Below are 22,352 nucleotides of genomic sequence, written 5' to 3'. Positions count from 1 at the left end.
ATCGAACATGTACAGGTTCAAAAGTCCCAAACTGGACCAAGTTTTTCCATTAATCATAAAGGTGTGTTGATGGCGGAACACTTGAAGTCATCTCAATTGCAACATGATTTGTCTGAGCTACTTCATCCATATCTAACTCGATCTTCTTTTCACGAGCCAACTTTATAATCAGCTCCTTCAACACGAAACACTTTCCAACAGGATGACTAATGACCCGATGGTACTTGCAGTAGTTAGGATCATCTACTTTCTCTGCTTGTTTCGGTCGTTTGCATTCTGGCAGTTGAATAAGTTGCTTCTCTAACAGCTGCTCTAACATGTCTGCAACATCAGAGTCAGGAAATGGATAAAATTTTTCTTGTCTTTCTTTAAGGGCGTCGCTTTTCCTCTCTATCATGCTTTCCTTCAAATTTTGTTTCTTTTCTTTTAGAGAAAGATTTCAAAGGGGTTGCATGAACAACCATAGACTCATTTATGACACTATCTGTAATCTTTTTAGTGTCATCAATTTAATTCTTGTCACTCCTCATTTTTTGAACCAAAAAATCTTTTGCTCCTCTACGAGTGATACTTAGTTCCATATCATGGGCACGAGTCGCCAACTCTTCAAACGTGCGTGGTTTTATCCCCTGCAAAATATAGAGAAGTTCCCAATGCATGCCTTGGGTGCACATCTCGACTACAGACATTTCTATGAGCTTGTCTTTGCAATCCAGGCTTAGAGCTCTCCATCGGTTTATGTAGTTGATGACTGGCTCCCTCTTTCGCTATTTGCTATTTGTCAACTCCATCATGCTGACGATACGCTGGGTGCTGTAAAAGCGATTGAGAAAGTCCCCCTCAAGTTACTCCCAACTATCAATGGATTCATGTTCCAGGTCGATGTACCATTTGAAGGCGTTTCCTTTCAGAGTTCGAACGAACTGCTTTATCAACAAATCTCCTCTCGTACTAGGAGTTTCACATGTTTCAATGAAGTGAGCAACGTGTTGTCTTGGGTTACCCTTTCCATCAAACTGTTGGAACTTGGGTGGTTGGTATCCATTCGGCATTATGAGATTGTCGATCCTCTTCGTATATGGTTTGGAATATAGAGAGAGAGTTTGAGCAAGTCCATCATATTGAGTTTTGATGGAGTTTGCAATCATCTCCTGCAATTGCTGAATAGATATTGATGCAATTGAGGTTGAATTTTGTGGTTGACTTTCTTGCATAATTGTCTTCCTTTTGTCAGTATTTTTGATAGTATGTGTATGACTTGATTCAACAGCATCATGACGTTCGATGTGATTCTTGAGAGATGCAATCTCATTATCCTTTTCTTCAACGACCTTCATGAGCCTGTTGATCTTCTTTTTAAGCTCAGTCATTATGTCTTCACTTGTATCCACGTCAGTCACCATAATCGACATGATATTTGGATGAGGCATCTTCTCATTCGAGCGTTCACAGGAGGAAATTTGTTCGTCAATCACAGGATTTTCTTCGACTATAATTCCACCTTTTGGTGGCTTGGACAGTTGCTCCCAAATGTTCTTTGCGGCCTCAAAGGATGGCATTTCCTCAGAAGATTGAGTCTCCCTTGAGCGGCAGTGAGTATTTGGCTGCTTGCCGATGTCATTTGTTCGTCAATCGACATGATTTCTTTAGATGTTCTTCAAAAGAGAAAGAGATGAAAGGTAGAGATTGTCTCACTGGACGTGTCAAACTGTTCACACGAGATTTTGAAGAAATGTATTTCGTGGAGTTGAACTTTATATATTAAAGAATATTGTGAATACAACCTCTAGTATTTACTCTTTTGATGTTTTTTCTCGAATACAAGTTAAAACTTAGAACTTTTTGATCTTCGATCTTCAGGATGTTGTAGTTGCACGTTGATTTGAACTTCGATCTTCTGGAATCCAAGAAAAGTTTAATCTTCCAAGTCTTCAATCTTTCAGAAGTTGTTGATCTCGAAGTTGATACGAACTTGCACGTCTTGAGAGCTTGTAGAAGTTTGAATCTTCAATTCTTCAGAGCTTCAATTCTTCTTTCAACCAAAGACCCCTTTTAAAATGAATGACAGTGGTCTCTATTTATAGACATTTCATGGGCTTTAGGTGAACTTGGGGTCATTTGCTTATTGGGCTTGAACCTGAGCCCATTTGCTTGTTGGGCTTGAATTTGAGCCCATTTGCAAGATGAGTTTGGACTTGGGCCCATTTGATTCTTGGACTTGGGCTTAAGCCCATTTGTTTTGTTGGATCTGAATTGGGTTGGGTTGTGTAACTTAATTATCCAAACTCAAACAAAAGTATAATCATCATTATTTACTGTGATGATGTGACGTAATTTAATTGGTCAAAGTTTCTTGCTCAACACTCACATTTTTGTATTGTTTTCCATTCTAAAATAATTCATCCACGATTTATAGAGATTTATCTCTTACATAATTTAAAGCATAGTATTAGAATAATGTTGAAAATCATTTTATCTATTTGTTAAACTTGTTAATAATCCTATATGAAATTTTCAAAAAATTGATATTTTATATATTGAATATATGTAAAAAAGAATAGAAAAAAACTGTCACAAATAATAAATTCGACAAAATATTTACTAGATTATATTAATAATAGATATTGATAAGCCCTTATATGTTTAGTGACATTGATCGATCTATCGAATATCGAATTTTAAAATACCTTATAAATATTTTAATTAATTTGGCTATTTTTAATAGTAATAATAATAAAAAAAACAATATAACACAAACAATTATACTTATATTGTACTCCAAAATTACAAGTTCCTAAACATAAATTAAAGTTAGTTGGAGTTTGGTTTAGAGATAAAATTTAAAACAGGAAAAAGAAAGAAGAAGAAAAAAGAAAGAAATGAAAAGAAGTAAGCCTGATGTCACATGTGAAGCTTTGACCCCAAAAATCACCCGCAAAATTGCGCCAATACGTGCCACGACTCCTTAGCATGGCCCAGGAGTAGCCCAACGTGGTCCCGAGACAACCCAAGGGTGACCAAGACATATGCCCACGACATTGGCAGGCACCTCTCGAGGACAGCTCACAGGCCCCGCATGCGTGCCACGAAAAGGGTTGCTTGCAAAGAGTACAACTAATGCTCGAGCGGGGATTCAACTGGTATGCCTCCCCTATAATACATTTTGAACATTTTCAGCTCTGGCAGGCTTGCATATGAAAATGCCGAAACGTCACACCCAAGCTTTATGACCTAGAATGAAAAGCAAACACCTAAACTAGTTATGGAAACTAAAGATGAGATAAACTGGGGGTAATCGGAGCATATAACCAAAGGTAAACACACTTTGGAAAAATATGTCCGTGGCACACTCCCCAACTTAAACAGTTGACGTCCCCATCGACTGGCAAAGCTGGAATCCTTCGATCTTCTGTCTTCACGCTTCACGATCTTTGGTACGTCTTCTACAAGCTTATTCCGTGAGGAGGCTCTTTTGCTTCACCACGAACTTGTGTATCCTCCCCATGGGTCTTCTAATTGTCCTAAGTTCCTTAGCGAGGACTTCTTCAGCTTCTGCTTGTCCCTCGTGTCTTCTCACGAGGTGAAGATCTTTGCATCTTCAGAAACCGCATCTGTTTAGGTCGCGACGTCATGATATCCTGACCTTCCACATGAAGGTCCAGGGGGCGATGCTTCCCATCTGCCCATCTTTTCGGCCACTTCGAGACTTTCTCTAGATTGACTCGAACAGTGTCTGATGTTCGCTTCCACTTCTCTGCAACGTTATGAGTCTGAGGCTCCTTCTTCATACAAGGGAAACCGACAAGATGCGACAATACATGTTGTCCGTCACCAACACTCTCTGTTGGGCTTCTGTCAGTTGATGATTTCTTCATAGCTGTAACACCAGGTTGTGTTGCCTCTAACGAATGACCCCTGTTCTTTTGCACTAACTTGCCGACCTTCATCAAACTCATGCCATCATGAGCGACAGAATTGTCCTTCATGGATTCTTTTGACGTGTCTCGCATTGGGCCATTAGCTTGACATGCCTGTGTATGAGCCGACACATGTGGAGTCCCATGATTGCTTCTCTTACGTTCTGACCCAAAATAAAGTTTGAGCACGACTCTTCGTCTCCTTACTTGATTCGAACTCATATTTGGCCGAGTACCAAACTGGCTGGCAACGTCGTTGTTCATCTCTCTAACAAAAGTTGATCTATGGGAACATTGTCGCCCATCCTTCAGACTGGTTGCTATGGCCAACGTTTCTTCTTCAAACACCGTATAATTGCCCTCTGTGGCACTCTTCTTCTGACCCTCAAATGCGATAGGGTGTCTATTCTACAGTTAGGCACCACTCAACGCATGACTACACACCTCAGCGTAAGCTTTAATAGGTTGGGTCACACTCACGGACCCAAGAATTGTCCCTCTCCTCGGGGCTTGCTTCAGGACACGGCTGTCGACACTCAACCGTCCCTTCTCTTCCTTCCATAAGCAGTCTTGTGCTTGATACGGAGCTTTTGCAGGTCTAGTGAATCCTGCACCCGACAATCTCCTTGACTGTCTTCGGAGTTTAGACGACTCTGACTGCGTCATACAACTATCACGTTTCCCATCACCACATCTCTTCATGACACACCTTGTGTCTTTCTGAACACGACCCTCTCTCAGTTGCATGGCCGAGATCATTCTCAATCCTTTGGGTTGCCGAAGGTCTGTCTGCACAACGGTGGGGGTAGACCCCGTGATCATCAGACATTTGGCTGCAGGCATTATGATCACTTGATGTTCGAGAAGGAATTCCATTTCGAGGACTACGTCAAAGTCATCCATGCCTATAACCACAAAATCAACGAAATCGCTCAATCCTTCCAACTGTATCGCTGTCCGTTTCACTATCCCAACGATAGGTGGAGCTCTAGAATTTACGACCTTCATTTTTCCCGTACCCTTCTTCCAATGAAGGTTTAGTCGTTTGGCTTCGACCACTGTTATAAAATTATGAGTGGCACTGGAGTCAACCATAGTGCCTTTGCATGCTTTCGGTTGATCCAGGTGTCAACATATATTAGGCCCCTTTTAGTAAGACCACTTGTCTCTCCCGGTTTCTTCTGAAGGGACGACAAGAGTCTTATGGCTCCCACTCTAACATTCTGAACTCCTTCTACTTGCCCAACTTCTTTCTCTGGTTAACTCGACGTGTCATCTGAGTCTGCAGCTAAAGAGGATCGAAAGGCATAGAAGACAGCTTTATCTGGGCATTCCCTTGCCCGATGTAGTCCGTTACAAATGTAGCAACTGATAGGAGTGTGAGATGTCCTCTGACTATTGGGCCTTTGCCCCATGTTCCTCGTATTTGACTGGAAAGGCTTGCGGTCTCTACCGGGACTTCTACTTCCACTGACAGCTTCGGAAGAATTTGATCGGCTGTTTTGATCTCTCCCAGGTGAAGAGCTTTATTGACGTCTCGTCTCCTGAGCGTCACTAGACAGATCAAACAAACGCTCAGCTGTTGCATAGGCTGACGCAAGGTCTTGAACTCTCTGTTCGTATAACTCAGTCCTTGCCCATGATTTTAACCCTTCAACAAAACTGAAGATTTTGTCCTTCTCGGTCATATCAGATATGTCTAACATCAGCCCCGCAAATTACTTCACATATTACCGAATGGTTCCAGTGTGCTTTAATTCCCATAGTTTCCATCGAGCCAGAATCTCAACATTCTCGGGGAAAAACTGTGAGCGAAGTTCTCTCTTCAAACTGTCCCAAGTGTCTATTACGCAACGCCCTTCTTGAATGTCAATATATTGGAACCTCCACCATAACTTTGCATCCTCAGATAGATGCATGGTCACCAATGTCACTTTGGCTTCCTCCGCCACGGTGTTTGTGGCTTTAAAATACCGCTCAATATCGAAGATAAAGTTTTCCAATGCCTTTGCATCCCTTGCCTCACAGAAGGGCTTGGGTTCTGGGATCTTTATCTTGCCAATTGTAATCGCTCCTCCAGCTGGAGCTTGATTGGCCAACGCTCGCATTGTAAGGTTCACCTTCGTGTTCACCTCTACGATTTCATTTCTAACGACATCCAGGGTGGCTCGAAAGTCCTCTGTCATACCATTTATCATCTCCATTATATCCTTCTGAGAGTTATCTAGCTCTATAACTCGCTCCTCCATTCGGGCAACAGAGCCCGATGAACTGTTCCCTCGCTCGTAGGGAACATTTTCAATTTTCCTGATTTGTGACTCTAACGTGTCAACTCTAGCCAACAAATCATGTATGGGTAATCCGTCCAGGCGACCAGACACCGCATCAACAACATCGACTCTCTTGGCAACTTTCTCAAGTCGTTCTTCCATAAATCGGATGGAATCAGAAACTTCCTTCAGGTGGAGCATTTGCTCTTCGATCACCACCAACCGTTCTTCATGGGTCTTGCCCGTTCGTTTTACCGTCAACATCTCTCTGTCTAAACTGTCAGCCAATTTGGCTCTGATACCACTTGTCACAATCGTAGCGTTTCAACCTCGAGAAGGACGATTGTGCGACACTTGTTCTAACTCAACGAACAAGCCAGTCGATAAAAATCCAAGAGTTGTAGGTAACGTCGACGTATGTCGTAACCTTCCTTTGCGTTTTAGGGAAATTTTATTTATAAAACGCGGGAAAGAAAGAAATAAATTGAAATAGACGTTACGATAAGCATTAAAGACCGTCAATTGCAAGGAAAAATGGTTGCTTCCAAAGAGTACAACTAATGCTCGAGCGGGGATTCAACTGGTATGTCTCCCCTATAATACATTTTGAACATTTTCAGCTCTGGCAGGCTTGCATATGAAAATGTCGAAACGTCACACCCAAGATTTATGATCTAGAATGAAAAGCAAACACCTAAACTAGTCATGGAAACTAAAGATGAGATAAACTGGGGATAATCGGAGCATATAACCAAAGGTAAACACACTTTGGAAAAATATGTCCGTGACACCCGACACCAGCACCCACCATCGGGCCCATGCGCACGGGCCCATGCGTATGGCCAGGCAAGCCAAGCAACCGCGCGCGGGGCTCCAGTCGGCCGCCCATGCTCGCCCAGGTATGGCGCGCACGACGTCCGCGCACGCTCGCCGATGCTAACATTGCGCGCAGCCTACACCAGCGACAGGCGCGCGTGGCCCCCTAGTGCGCTCGCCCCGTGTCTGCCCCAGTTCCAGATGCTCCGAGAACCTCCCAGAAGCTTCAAGAAGGACCTAGACACGCCCATGTGCGTGCTGCCTCGCCCATGCTCGACCTAGACAGCCTCAGAAGCCTCTAGAACGCCCTAGACAGTGCTGGAACGTGCTGGAATGCGCGAGAAGCTCCCGAGAAGGCCTCAGAATGTGCTGGATGATTCTGAAACGTGCTGGAACACTTTAGAAGGCTATTATGACGGTTAAGAAGTGTCATAAAAGGTCTAATCCTCTCTAGAATGTTCTAGGCTTCCTTGTAATGTACTAAATGATCTTGTATCATCTAGAAACTCCCTTGGCCGACCTTCTAAGGCCCAAGGTCGGTGGGGAAGGTCTATAAATACTTAGGGAGGGCCTCATTTGTACCAAGCCTTGCAACCTTGCAACTTTGCATGTGTTAGCCAAGCAAGGTCACCTTGCCATACCAAGTCTCCTTGCCCATGGCCCCCATGGCAAGAGACAACATATTTGTACCCAAATGTGTATTAATCTATTCTTGGAATGCAGTGTATCATTCCCAAGACGTATCCATCCAAACTCCCTTATCCTTCCAACCTCTCTCGTGTCTTGCAACCAACCCAATTAATTTCGCTGCAACACGTTGGTGTAGTGCTTGGCGCACTACCCCTTCCCGAAAAGGCTTACTTGGCTACGTGGGCATTGTAGTTAGCCAAGTGCCGCACGTATGGTTAGCTTCAGACTTTAACCACGTGACACTAGCCTCATCAGTCGTCTTCCTTTCTCTATCAAATAGCCGCCGACCCTCTTCTCCGGCGACACTCCAGCGGCCACACCCACCGAACGCCCAGCTCTGTAGTCGACGACGGTCTACGTTCACTCTGTACGGCTTCAGGAGCATTGTTTCTTCTTCGTTCGAGACTCCAGCGTGAACGAACAACAAGTTCTAGATCACGTTTTCAATGACTGGGTGTGTGTTTCCGGCTGCGGCGGCGTTTTTGGCTTAGGGATAAGTGTCACTCGTGGAAGTTCAATAGGTGTTAATCTTTGTCCAAGGAAGTGAATTTTCAAGGATGATTGTCGATCGAGGTAATTAGTTTCAAAATTGTTTGCATGCTTTAAATGGCGATTCATATGTGGTCGATTGTTAATTGACATCTCGGATTGAATGAACTGTTGATCTTACCAAGGGGTAGCCATACCTGCTGGGCTACATGAACTATGCATTTTTCCTACTTTGTATTTGAACTGAATGATTGAAAGTTTTGTTTGTATGGATGTATTTGTTGATCGAAAGTTCTTTTTACCGATTGAAGAATTTTCATTTGAAAGTATTGAAATATTAGTGTTATAAAAAGTATGAAAATACCATTCATTATAGGAGTTTCAGCTTGAAGCATTTAGGTTTTAAAACTTATTTGCTTGCAATATTTTGATTTTGAAAGTATTCTTTCTAGAAAAATTTTGACAGAAAGTTCTGTGAATTTCAAAGCTTGATATGAGAATTGCTTATTGAGTATTTTTGTACTAATCTTTGATTTCAAAGTGTTTTCAGATGGAAAATCAGGTGATAGTTTTAAAGGGTAGTTAGGGTGACTCTATTCTGAAGCAGCCACCAAGCAGAGTCTAAGTTGAATTTTCGTTTCCTTTGATTATTTGATCTTTACAAACTCTTGTCTAATTTGGTCAGTTTAGCCTTCTCGATTCCCATTGTCAGCCATTTCTATTTCCCAATCTAGACAATGTTTTCTAACCTTTCTTGCTTATGATTCTACAAATTACTATAATCCCTCATCGTTTCACCCAGATTTGTGCTTTCATTGATGCAAAGGTCAAATGGGTTAGAGATCCATACCTTGATTTTGCAGTTCAAAGAGAGAAAAACCTCAAACAAGTAATTTCCCTTAAGAATATAATAATTTCGAGTCCTTTAACATCTGTTCCACTTTCTTCTTGTCTTTTTGCTTAATCAGAACCTCAAAGTTCCCACTACCACCATCTCCAAGTTCTTCGAGTTATACCCTTATGTTTTCATCCAATTCCAGCCTAGTCTTGGTCTCCATCCTCATGTCAAAATCACCTCACAAGCTTTACTTCTCCACAAGGAAGAATCAACCATTCATAACTCTCGACTGCATAGAGATGATGTTGTGAAGAGGTTAGCAAAACTATTGATGCTCATAGGGGTTGGAAAATTTCCCCTATATGTTATTGAGAGGTTGCAATGGGATTTGGGTTTACCCTATAGGTTCATTCCAACCCTTCTTGCTGGTTATCCTGAATATTTTCAAGTTTGTAGTGTGAAAGACTGTTTAACAGGTGAACAAACTCTTGCATTAGAGCTACTTTCTTGGAGGAAAGACCTTGCAGTCTCTGAATTGAAGAAAAGGGAATCTCTGGAAGGAAATTTTGGGAGAAGGAAAATAAATCATATTCCATTTCCAATGAGTTTCCCGAGGGGTTTTGATTTGCAAAAGAAAGTGATGAATTGGGTGGAGGAGTGGCAGGATTTGCCTTACATTTCGCCCTATGAAAATGCATTCCATCTAGCACCAAATACGGACCAAGCTGAGAAATGGGTTGTGGCTGTTCTCCATGAGTTGCTTTATCTTACGATCTCGAAGAAAACCGAAAAGGAGAACATCTTCTGCTTGGGAGACTATTTGGGGTTTGGTTATAGGTTTAAGAAAGCCATAGTTCATCACCCAGGTATATTTTATGTCTCAAACAAGATTAGAACACAAACTGTAGTTCTTCGGGAGGCTTATAAGAAGGATTTTTTGGTAGAGAAGCACCCTTTGATGGGGATGAGGCATCGATACCTTCACCTTATGAACAAAGTTATAAGGAAACCTAGACCAGATGTCATAATAGCTTCTTCCAGAGGTAAAAGTAGCAATATTGCATTGGCCAATAAAGAAGTTTAAATGAAAGATTTTGTTGTGCTTTTTCATTCATCGGTCTTGAGGAATACTATGCTCTCTCATAACAGTGCATTTCATGAGTGAAAACAGTATTAAAGCCTTCATGATCAGACATGACTCTGGCAGTTGAATTGTTTTTTCTTAAGAGCTTGGTGACATCTTGGTAGAGCATCAGAGAAATTTTGTTAGTTAAATTGTGTTTAGGTTAGCGTTAATTGACTTGTATTCTCCCTTTTGAGGTAGAAGGTTCAATAAAGGGTAGTGATTAGTTTGACATAACAATTGTTTGTAATAAATTGCTTCTGTTGAATTGTGTAAGTTGTAAAAGTTCATATTTCTTAAGTTTTCCATGTTTTTGTTATATAGGTATATTAAAAAATACAGGCTGTTACAAAATTCTTCCCAAATTTTTTAGTTGTGCAGTGGTCCATCTTCTTCTGCTATCCTCTATAGCTTTCTGAGTTCTCTGACTATAGCTCGACCTTTAAGCTTTTTAAGCTTTCTTAGGCTTTTCCATATAGAGGTTGAGCTAACTGAATTTTCCTGTAACACTAACATTAATCTTTGGCTTTACCTTTGTGTTGTAACATGTTATTACTACTTAGTGACTTCCATTACAATATCTATTAATCTAACCTTCATTGTTGGCTTAAGTTGTTCTGGTGTAATACGTCAGTAGTTTGTAATTTTAGAGAAAGACCTTAAGGCATGTAGGAAAATAATAGGAAGGCAATTGTCAATTGTGAAGTCAAGCACATGAATGTTTTGACTTTTGAGTATGAGTATTATTGTATTATATAATACAACAAGAATGCCTTCATTGTTTTTTTTTTTTTTTTATGACTAATAAAATTGCTCTGAGTTGTAATATGCATTATGCATATATGTGGTTCTGAGTTTGTATAAATATTATTTCTTATAGTGTATTTAGTTTCTTTAAAATATTAATAATAATAATAATAAATATAAAAAAAAGTTTCTTTTACGAAATTTTATACACTGTCCAACTTTTTACTAAATCAAACTCCAAAAATATTGAATCCAAAAATAATTAAAGAAATTGTAATGTATAACCAAATGACTTGTATATTTTGTAAATACAACATAGTTCTGATTTTTTTTTTTTATCTTTCACTTTTTTTTTGTCGTGAAAAATTGTTTTATAAAGGATTAGGACTTTAGTGAAATAACTCTCAAATTCCCTAATGGATAGCCAGTTTTAATACTCCTAACGTATGCAACTTTAGTGGAATCTGGATGGATATTATTGGAATAACTCCTAACGTCAAATAAAAAGCCTACATCAGAAACTTCTTTTTAAAGGAACATGACTCTTTTAATGGATAAACAAGTCCTCTGGACGGGGTCCATATGAGAAAAGAATTCTAGAAAGTTTCTTATCAATGATCTTTGTCAATATTCTTCCTTTGCAAAATGAACCAAAAATCTTTGCAATATTATTCGTACCTCCTACTCATCCTCTAGACTTGTTTATCCATTAAACAAAAACAAAGGCTCCATAAGATAGGGTATTTTTGGGATATTGCCTAAAATCAAGCGGAAATCTTCTATATATTTTTTTTGTGCCCAACTCTTCTATCTTAGATTTTTATCTTTCTATGTATTCTCATTTACAAAGATCAAGCCTAGGTCTTGAACTTTTTCCATGAGAAGTGGAACCCTCTATTGAGGTGCTGAGAACGATAATGTACGAGTCAGTCCGTGAAAATCTCACAACTGCTACGTGGGCTTCTTGGTCGATAAGTACCCAAGGAAGGTAAATTCCAGCGGAGAAAGTCGAGAGCTCCTTAGTTGATCACAAATCCTTCCAAATTCTTTGTTCGTTGACTAATTTGAAATCCTTCCAATATGGATCCATGCTGTCTTTTATATCCATAAGATACCAATTAGATTGTGTTAATTATTGTTTATAAGAAAATATTTGTGTGCAGAGTTGCAGTGGGTAAATCTTAATGGCTGGCAGAAAATTGGTTCGGGATATATTACTCTCAACACAAAGTATTTTTTATCAGTTTACTTCCCATCGGGTATTTGCTCTTCCTATGCTTTATCCTTATCCCATCTTTCTCCGCTCTAGTCTTCATAGGATGGATTTCTGTGGTGTAAATTTATTCATCTAGTTTGTTTGATTTAGGGTTGCATTTAAGGAGAAGGTAAATTACATAAGCCAAAGTAGTTATGGAAAACATCTCCAATTTACAGCAAGTTAAAGAAAAAAATAAGAAGAGAAAAACAGCAGTCCAAAAAAACAGGGCATCTAGCTTCTTTCTTATTGAAAGTTCTACCGTTTCTTTCAAGTCAAATTGACCACAAAATGCTCAAATGAGATTCTTCAATAGGAATATGTAACAAAAATATAATATGTAAAAGAATTTTTGTGAAACGTGGGAGAGAAGCGATAACATTATCCTTCAAAAAATTCAGGAGTAAATATTTATGTGAAAGGACATATTATTTGGCCATTTGACCTTATTTTTTATTGAATTATTTGGTTGGAAATGATAAACTACACATTATTGTTTGCTTCAGTTGTGATCTTGATTATGGGCTATTTTGGTATTTTGGCCTACAAACTGTATAGTTAATTATCTGTTAGCTTTTGTTTTCCTGTCACAACTTTATGTTTTATGTGGCTAATTGTAGCCGAAAGTTTTTATTTATCAATCTTATTTTTTCACAGCATAAATGAAACTGTGTTTCAAGAACAAGGTGCCGCTACATCATTCAAGGAAATTCGTCGTAGAGGTCCGTAAGTTTTTTCCTTTGGAGATGTGATACTAACCTGTTTGAATAAAGGAATTTGAATTGGTCTTTTCCTCTTTAACAATATGGATTAGGTCTTTCTCTTTACCAGATTTCGTAGCTGAAGTTTATGAAGTAATCAAACCGGTGTTAACTTCTTATATAATGGTTATTGCTAACTGCTAAGCTTATTACTAAGATGAAAGATGCTTTTATCCCCTCCCCAAAGCATATCATTATTATTTATGTTGTGTTTTTGCTAACTAATTCTTGCATAGCATCTGGTTTGATAATTAAAGTAAAGTTTCTGACATGGAGGTTTTCAAGTTGTAATATTATATTTTTATGTTTTAGGTAGATTCCCAAACTTTGAAGAAACACTACAGTACTGAGGTAATTGAATGTTGTAAGGCAGAGCATCAGGCTTTCCAGAGCCAAGGTATCTTCTTCGATAACAAGGTAAGGATAGTCCTGATACTACCTTTCTTTTGTTATTGAAGTTTATTGTTTCTTTTGTTGGGGCTTGGTGGTTTGCTGCACCTATATTGATTTGTACTTCTGTTAATTAATTATAGTCATTCTCTCTTGTCTGAGTAATTATTGTCAACCATTTTGTTAGCAAAGGCTTTTCATGGATATTCAGTTTGTTGTGCTGCATGTCCACGATGATTTTCGTGATTTTAGTTCTAGATACATAAAAAGGGCCTTTGCATCACGACATGAATGACTATTTTTTAATATGAACCTACAATGCCCCAAATGAATGCTGGATTAAATTAGATACAGGACAGATAGAGAGTGAGATGGAGAGTGTTTGTGTGCTTTAGAGCCATCTGTCCCTAAAACATAGTTTCTTCCCCCCCCCCCCCCCCCCCTATAAGAAGTAAGTTTATTGATGTATGTAATTTACAAAAGGTTTGGTGGAACACCTACAACAATTTTTTTGAACTTTTTGGTAGGTTATGAATTACGAACTTGTGTTGAATATTTGTTAGGTCGTTTTAATAATTCAAGTGATGCTTAGAAAATGCAACCGAGCTTAAACAATTCTGCACATTTTTCTAAAATTTTTAGTTTAACCTTTTTAATAAAATTCGATGGAAATTCTTGTTTTCTTTTTGTAGGAATAAAGGAAAATGAAATATAACCAAACTTGGGATCTTTGCAAGCAAGCTTCCATGAAGAAACTAGGTTACAAGGGGAGGTCTTCTGTTCTCCTTTTTCTTTCTTTTTCCATCCGTAGAATCTTGCTTAAAATGCTTTGAGGACAATGCAAATTTTTAAGTGGGGGGGTGGGGTTGTAGCCTTGCACATTCCATGTCCTTTGGAAAATTTTCATTTTGCAAATTTTGCTAAAAATGTCAAAATTTAGAAACTTTTGCAATGCTCTATGCTTAGAATAAGTACCATGTCTACTTCGCTTTTTAGCATAAAAAAGCATGTATGCCTAACGCATGAGAACGGAGCTCGGATTTGTGATTGTATTTGTTATTTGAATATGTTACATATGTTGAAAATGCATATATTGATAGCTTAGAAATGAGTAGAACACTTGGTTCATTTTCTGAATATTGTGAATTATGTACATAATAATATGTGCGGTTGTCGTTTTTATCTCAATTTTAATCCCCTTTTTCGCCATATTCTAATGCCTTTTTTATATTAATTTTAAATCCCTCTTTTGGCCATACACATTTGTATAAGATTGTTTGAAAGCAAAATATGATTGTTAGGTCAGGTAGAAAGCAAAGTCGGCAAGTTCTTAGAGTTCTTCACCGAACATAACAACCGATAAAAACAAAACAATACGACCAAGCTGCTAAGGATTGCAAAACCCGACCCCCGCCTAGTGGATCACTAGAGTTCCCCAGCATGGCAACCGATAGAGAGGGAGAGAGAAAAAAAAAGGGACCCAAGCCAGCCGCTTAGGTCAAGTAAAATGCGCGCCGAGATCCCTTGGTTTCAGAGTTTTCGTGGGGATCCTCTCCGCTTTTCTTGCCTAACCAAAACCCGACCCTGTCCAGTAGGTCCTTAGAGTTTTTCACCCAGCATGGCAGCAGGTAGAGAGGGAGAGAGAAAAAAACAAGGGAGCCAAGCCAACCGCTTAGGTCAAGTAAAATGTGCGCCGAGATCCCCCATATTCAGAGTTTTCGTGGAGATCCTCTCCACTTTTCTTGCCTAAGCAAAACCCGATCCCGCCTAATAGGTCCTTAGATTTCTTCACCAAGCATGGCAGCCGGTATAGAGGGACACAGAAAAAAACGAGGGAGTCAAGCCATCCGCTTAGAACAAGTAAAATGCATGCCGAGATCCCCTGGTTTCAGAGTTTTCGTGGGGATCCTCTCCGCTTTTCTTGCCTAAGCAAAACCCGACCCCCGCCTAGTAGGTACTTAGAATTCTTCACCCAGCATGGCAGCCTGTGAGAGGGAGCGAGAAAAAAAAGAGGGAGCCAAGCCAGCCGCTTGGGTCAAGTAAGATGCGCGCCGAGATCCCCCGGTTTCAGAGTTTTCGTGGGGATCCTCTTCGCTTTTCTTGCCTGAGCAAAACCCGATCCCGCCTAGTAGGTCCTTAGATTTCTTCACCAAGCATGGCAGCCGGTAGAGAGGGAGAGAGATAAAAAAGAGGGAGCCAAGCCAGCCGCTTAGATCAAGTAAAATGCGCGCCGAGATCCCCCGGTTTAAGAGTTTTCGTGGGGATCCTCTCCGCTTTTCTTGCCTAAGCAAAACCCGACCCTGCCTAGTAGGTCCTTAGAGTTTTTCACCCAGCATGGCAGCTGGTAGAGAGGGAGAGAAAAAAAAAGAGGGAGCCAAGCCAGCCGCTTAGGTCAAGTAAAATGCACGCCGAGATCCCCCAGTTTCAGAGTTTTCGTGGGGATCCTCTCCGCTTTTCCTGCCTAAGCAAAACCCGATCCCGCCTAGTAGGTCCTTAGATTTCTTCACCCAGCATGGCAGCCGGTAGAGAGGGAGAGAGAAAAAAAAAGGGACCCAAGCCAGTCGCTTAGATCAAGTAAAATGCGCGCCGAGATCCCCCGGTTTCAGAGTTTTCGTGGGGATCCTCTCCGCTTTTCTTGCCTAAGCAAAACCCGACCCTCGCCTAGTAGGTACTTAGAGTTCTTCACCCAGCATGGCAGCCTGTAGAGAGGGAGCGAGAAAAAAAAGAGGGAGCCAAGCCAGCCGCTTAGGTCAAGTAAGATGCGCGCCGAGATCCCCCGGTTTCATAGTTTTCGTGGGGATCCTCTCTGTTTTTCTTGCCTAAGGAAAACCCGATCCCGCCTAGTAGGTTCCTTAGATTTCTTCACCAAGCATGGCAGCCGGTGGAGAGGGAGAAAGATAAAAAAGAGGGAGCCAAGCCAGCCGCTTAGATCAAGTAAAATGCGCGCCGAGATCCCCCAGTTTCAGAGTTTTCGTGGGGATCCTCTCCGCTTTTCTTGCCTAAGCAAAACCCGACCCTCGCCTAGTAGGTACTTAGAGTTCTTCACCCAGCATGGCAGCCTGTAGAGAGGGAGCGAGAAAAAAAAGAGGGAGCCAAGCCAGCCGCTTAGGTCAAGTAAAATGCACGCCGAGATCCCCCGGTTTCATAGTTTTCGTGGGGATCCTCTCCGCTTTTCTTGCCTAAGCAAAACCCGATCCCGCCTAGTAGGTGCTTAGAGTTCTTCACCCAGCATGGCAGCCGGTAGAGAGGGAGAGAGAAAAAAAAGAGGGAGCCAAGCCAGCCGCTTAGGTCAAGTAAAATGCGCGCCTAGATCCCCCGGTTTCAGAGTTTTCGTGGGGATCCTCTTCGCTTTTCTTGCCTAAGCAAAACCCGACCCCGCCTAGTAGGTCCTTAGAGTTCTTCACTTAGCATGGCAGCTTGTAGAGAGGGAGAGAGCAAAAAAAGAGGGAGCCAAGCCAGTCGCTTAGGTCATGTAAAATGGGCACCGAGATCCCCCGGTTTCAGAGTTTTCGTGGGGGTCCTCTCCGATTTTCTTGCCTAAGAAAATCCCGATCCCGCCTAGTTGGTGCTTAGAGTTCTTCACCCAACATGGCAGCCGGTAGAGAGGGAGAGAGAAAAAAAAGAGAGAGCCAAGCCAGCGGCTTAGATCAAGTAAAATGTGCGCCGAGATCCCCTAGTTTCAGAGTTTTCGTGGGGATCCTCTCCGCTTTTCTTGCCTAAGCAAAACCCGACCCCGCCTAGTAGGTCCTTAGAGTTCTTCACTTAGCATGGCAGCCTGTAGAGAGGGAGAGAGCAAAAAAAGAGGGAGCCAAGCCAGCCGCTTAGGTCATGTAAAATGCGCACCGAGATCCCCCGGTTTCAGAGTTTTCGTGGGGATCCTCTCCGATTTTCTTGCCTAAGAAAATCCCGATCCCGCCTAGTAGGTGCTTAGAGTTCTTCACCCAGCATGGCAGCCGGTAGAGAGGGAGAGAGAAAAAAAAAGAGAGAGCAAAGCCAGCCGCTTAGATCAAGTAAAATGTGCGCCGAGATCCCCTAGTTTCAGAGTTTTCGTGGGGATCCTCTCCGCTTTTCTTGCCTAAGCAAAACCCGATCCTGCCTAGTAGATGCTTAGAGTTCTTTACCCAGCATGGCAGCCGGTAGAGAGGGAGAGAGAAAAAAAAGAGGGAGCCAAGGCAACCGCTTAGATCAAGTAAAATGCGCGCCCAGATCCCCCGGTTTCAGAGTTTTCGTGGGGATCCTCTCCGCTTTTCTTGCCTAAGCAAAACCCGTTCCTGCCTAGTAGGTGCTTAGAGTTCTTCACCCAGCATGGCAGCCGGTAGAGAGGGAGAGAGAAAAAAAAGAGGGAGCCAAGCCAGCCGCTTAGGTCATGTAAAATGCGCGTCGAGATCCCCCGGTTTCAGAGTTTTCGTGGGGATCCTCACCGCTTTTCTTGCCTAAGCAAGACCCGACCCCGCCTAGTAGGTCCTTATAGTTCTTCACCTAGCACGGCAGCCGGTAGAGAGGGAGGGAGAAAAAAAAGAGGGAGTCAAGCCAGCCGCTTAGGTCAAGTAAAATGCGCGTCGAGATTGCCTGGTATCAGAGCCTTCATGGGCAACCTCTCCGCTTTAGATGGAATTTGATGAAATGCTTATGTCGAAAGTAGGCATTTCTCTACAGAGTCCTAATGGTCATATAAATTTTTTATGGTCATAGAAATCTTATATTGTAATGTTGTTTGGCTTCACTTGCAGCATACACTAAAACACAAGATTAAAAAAAAATGTTATATTTAGACTTTTGTATGGTAGATTAGGTGTTCTCTTTGAATTGGTGTTGGTATTGGCTTTCTAATTATGATATGATTTTGGGAACCTTTGAATTATGTTCTTCAAACCTTCTCTCTTCGATTGAAGCTTATTATATTTTATCGTTGTTAGTATGTTTTTTTTTTTCCATTTTTTCCCTTCTAATATTTTTATTTGATATATAATGTGCATAAAAGAGAAAGTAGTTAATGTGTTTTACATTGTTGTGTTGTGCAAAGTTGGTGCTGATGGTTCAAATATTTAAGATTTGGTGAAGCACTTGGAATAAGTTCAAACTTTTAATCTATAGGATAATTTACTTTATAAGAATCACACATTTACCTTTTTTTTCTTTTTTGAAGTAGGAAAGGAGCCTCTTCGTTAAGCTGAAAATGAATAGACAAGACAAAAGGTAATACAAAGAAAGCCCTAGGATCAGTGAGTGCACTCGGACAGCTCATCTTTGTTGACACCTACTTAGCATTCTCACCATATCGAGACTTAAACCAAAAGACTAAACCAACGACAAGGTTTAGAATAGATCATACAAACTGCCCAATAACTATACAACATAGATTTAAGACCACTAGAAATCCAAAAAGAAATAAAATAAGAGTACAGTAGTGAACTAAGAATTAAAAATGAAAGTCGGTCAATTATGACTTATATCTTGTATGAAGAAATCTTTGAAGTCTTTTGAAAGAGAGCATCAAGAAGAAGCATTTATTCTAGCCATTTCGACTCGAGTTGTCCAAGAGGAAGCTTTATTTTGAAATGTTAGTTGATTATGTTCAAACCAAATTTCTGGTAAAATGGCCTTTACTGCATTTAACCAAATCATTCTTGGTTTCTTCTTGAGAATGGGACATGAAATAAGCTGGACCGCGTTCTCCTAAATCTATAGTCGAAAACCCAATTCAAATGAAGATAGCCAAGTAAGTCAAACCAACACTTCTTTTCATGTAAGCAGGAGAAGAAAATATGATGTAAATCTTCTAAAGCATGCAAACACAAGGGACAAATATGAGGAGATAAACTGTGAGAGGAAGGTTTCATTTGCAAAACTTCTGCACAGTTCATAGTCCATTTCGCTTTCTCCAAAGCTTGATATTCACTCTTCTAGAGCTTTTTGTCTTCCAAATTGTCGAGTATAAATGTTTTTCAATTGGGGAGGCAATGGAGAGATGGTTGACTAATGAATGAACCAAAAACTTCCCACTTGATTCTGATTTCTAGGTTCTTTTATTTTGGGAGACTTGAAATTCATCTATTTCTTCAACTTTTAGAAGTCTCTTGAAATTTAGAGCTTATGAAGTAATGGAAGAGTCCCAAAACTCCTTTACATCTCCATTATTAGAGTTCAAAGACAATCTAAACGATCTTGAAAAGAAACAACATCTGCCCAAAAATCATTCCAAAATGCTATTCTTCAACCATCACCGAACTTGAACAATGCCTAGGAATCTACTTGAAGCTAGCATCTCGAAATGCTAATCCAGGGACTATGGAGACTGCAAGTGACAATTCCTTTAGTATGCCATCCAAATTAACTTTCTCCATGGATACTCTTCACCACTTTAGCCCAAAGGGAATTCTTTTCATTTATAAATCTCCATCCCCATTTAGCAAGAAGGTTGCATTTTTTTAACGTTGCACCATCGACGCCGAGTCCACCATCCTCTTGCGAACAAGACACCACCTTCCAATTAATCACTTTATGAATCATCTTTTCTGGCATTAAGAATATAGACATATAGTGTGTAGGTATATGTGAAAAAACCGACTTACAAAGTGTGGCCCAACCTCCACTAAAGAGACAATATCTTTTCCACTTATCTAGTTTAACTTGGATTTTATCTATTTCTTGAAATTACATAAGGAGTAGAGAGAGGGCTCCAAGCCGAAAGTAGTTATGGAAAACATCTCCAATTTACAGCAAGTTGAAGCAAAAAAAAAAAAAAAAACAGCAGTTCAAAAAAACTGGGCATCTTGCTTCCTTCTAATTGAAAGTTATGTTGTTTCTGTCAAGTCAAATTGACCACAAAATGCTCAAATGAGATTCTTCAATAGGAATACGTAAAAAAAAATAATAATACGTAAAAGAATTTTCAATGTTTAATATAATATGTAAAATAATTTTCTTATATTGGAATTGGTAGATGGCTGAGAGCCTTCGTGAAACGTGGGAGAGAAGCGATAACATTATTGTTCAAAAAATTCAGGAGTAAGTATTTATGTGAAAGGCCATATTATTTGGCCATTTGACCTTATTTATGATTGAATTATTTGGTTGGAAATGATAAACTACACATTATTGTCTGCTTCAGTTGTGATCTTGATTATGGGCTATTTGGTATTTTGCCTACAAACTGTATAGTTAATTATCTGTTAGCTTTTGTTTTCCTGTCACAGCTTTATGTTTCTGTGGCTAATTGTAGCCAAAAGTTTTATTTATCGATCTTATTTTTCACAGCATAATTGAAACTGTGTTTCAAGCATCAAATGCTGCTACGTCATTCAAGGAAATTCGTCGTAGAGATCCGTAAGTTTTCTCCTTTGGTGCTGTGATACTAACCTGTTTGAATAAAGGAATCTGACTTGGTCTTTTCCTCTTTAACATTATGGATTAGGTCTTTCTCTTTACCAGATTTCGTAGCTGAACTTTAAGAAGTAATCAAACCGGTGTTAACTTCTTATATAAAGGTTAGTGCTAACTGCTAAGCTTATTTCTATGATGAAAGATGCTTTTATCCCCTCCCCAAAGAATATCATTACTATTTATGTTGTATTTCTGCTAACTAATTCTTGCATAGCATCTGGTTTGATAATTAAAGTAAAGTTTCTGACATGGAGGTTTTCAAGTTGTAATATGTATTTATGTTTTAGGTAGATTCCCAAACTTTGAAGAAACGCTGCAGTACTAAGGTAATTGAACGTTGTAAGGCAGAGCATTGGGCTTACCAGAGCCAAGGTATCTTCTTCGGTAACAAGTAAGGATAGTCCTGATACTACCTTTCTTTTGTTATTGAAGTTTATTGTTCCTTCTCTCTTGTTTGGTGGATGTGCACCTATATTGATTTGTACTTCTGTTAATTAATTATAGTCCTCTCTTGTTTGAGTAATTATTGTCTACCATTTTGTCAGCAAAGGCTTCCCGTGGACATTTAGTTTGTTGTGTTGCATGTCCAAGATGATTTTTGTGATTTTAGTATTAGATACATAAAAGGGATTTTGCATCACCATGTGAATGACTATTTCTAAATATGAACCTACAATAACCCCAAATGAATACCGAATTAAATTGGAAACAAGGCAGATAGAGAGTGAGATGGAGAGTGTTTGTGTGTGCTTTAGAGTAGTTTTAAACACATTTTTTAGGTTTGTTTAAGACTAAGTTTGTTTCACTTGCATAATTGGTTGCCATTTTAGGTCTCAAAGAGCATTTTCACTCATTTTGAACTTTTTGTTAGTTTGTGAGTTACGAACTTACACTTAAGCATTGTTAGGTCATTTCAAACAACATTTTGTGTTTGTTTGGAACTAAGTTTGTTTAGACATTTGATTGACATGTTGGGTCTCCAAGTGCTTTTTTCAACACTTTTTGAAATTTTGGTAGGTTGTGAGTTACGAACTTACGCTTGAGTATTGTTTGGTCCGTTTGAAAGCTTATACACATTTTGAACTCTTTTTAAGATAACTTGAAACTAAGTTCATTGCACTTACATACTTCGTTGCCGTTTTGGGTCTTGAAGTACCTTTTTCACACTTTTTGAAATTTTGGTAGGTTGTGAGTTACAAACTTACACTTAAGCATTACTTGGTCGTTTTGAAAATTCAAGTGATACTTACACACGTTTTGAATACATTTTAGGTTAGATTGAGTTTGTTGCACTTACACACATGGTTGTCATTTTTGGTCTTGAAATGCTTTTTTCAACCTTTTTGGTAGATTATGAGTTACGAACTTAAACTTAGGATTTGCTAGGTCGTTTTGAAAACTCAAGTAATACCTAGACACGTTTTAGGTTGGTTTGAACTAAGTTTGTTGCACTTACACACTTGGTTGCCATTTTGGGTCTTCTAGTGCTTTTTTCACAATACTTGAACTTTTTTCAAAGGTTATGAGTTACGAACCTACACGTAAGCTGTTTTAGGTCGTTTTGAAAGTTTCAGTGAAACTTAGACACGTTTTGAACTCGTTTTAGGTTGGTTTGAAACTAAGTTTTAAACACATTTGATTGACATGTTGGGTCTTAAAGTGCTTTTTTCAAC

General features: G+C 39.9%; 1 long non-coding RNA gene and 1 pseudogene across 1 annotated transcript; both read left to right on the top strand.

Annotated features, from left to right (window-relative positions):
• The first annotated feature begins 7,179 nt into the window (after positions 1-7,179).
• LOC116402128 lies at positions 7,180-10,104 on the top strand (annotated as a pseudogene).
• A 1,849-nt stretch (positions 10,105-11,953) lies between these two features.
• On the top strand, positions 11,954-13,030 carry LOC116402224. Its single transcript, XR_004214680.1, has 3 exons — positions 11,954-12,149; positions 12,803-12,867; positions 12,960-13,030. It is a non-coding gene; the product is annotated as an uncharacterized LOC116402224 (long non-coding RNA).
• Positions 13,031-22,352: the final 9,322 nt, after the last annotated feature.

This window comes from Cucumis sativus, chromosome 2 (genome assembly GCF_000004075.3).
Source record: "Cucumis sativus cultivar 9930 chromosome 2, Cucumber_9930_V3, whole genome shotgun sequence".
NCBI classification, from domain to species: Eukaryota; Viridiplantae; Streptophyta; class Magnoliopsida; order Cucurbitales; family Cucurbitaceae; genus Cucumis; species Cucumis sativus.
Note: the sequence above shows the minus strand (reverse complement) of the source record. Positions and strands in the feature narration are given on the sequence as shown.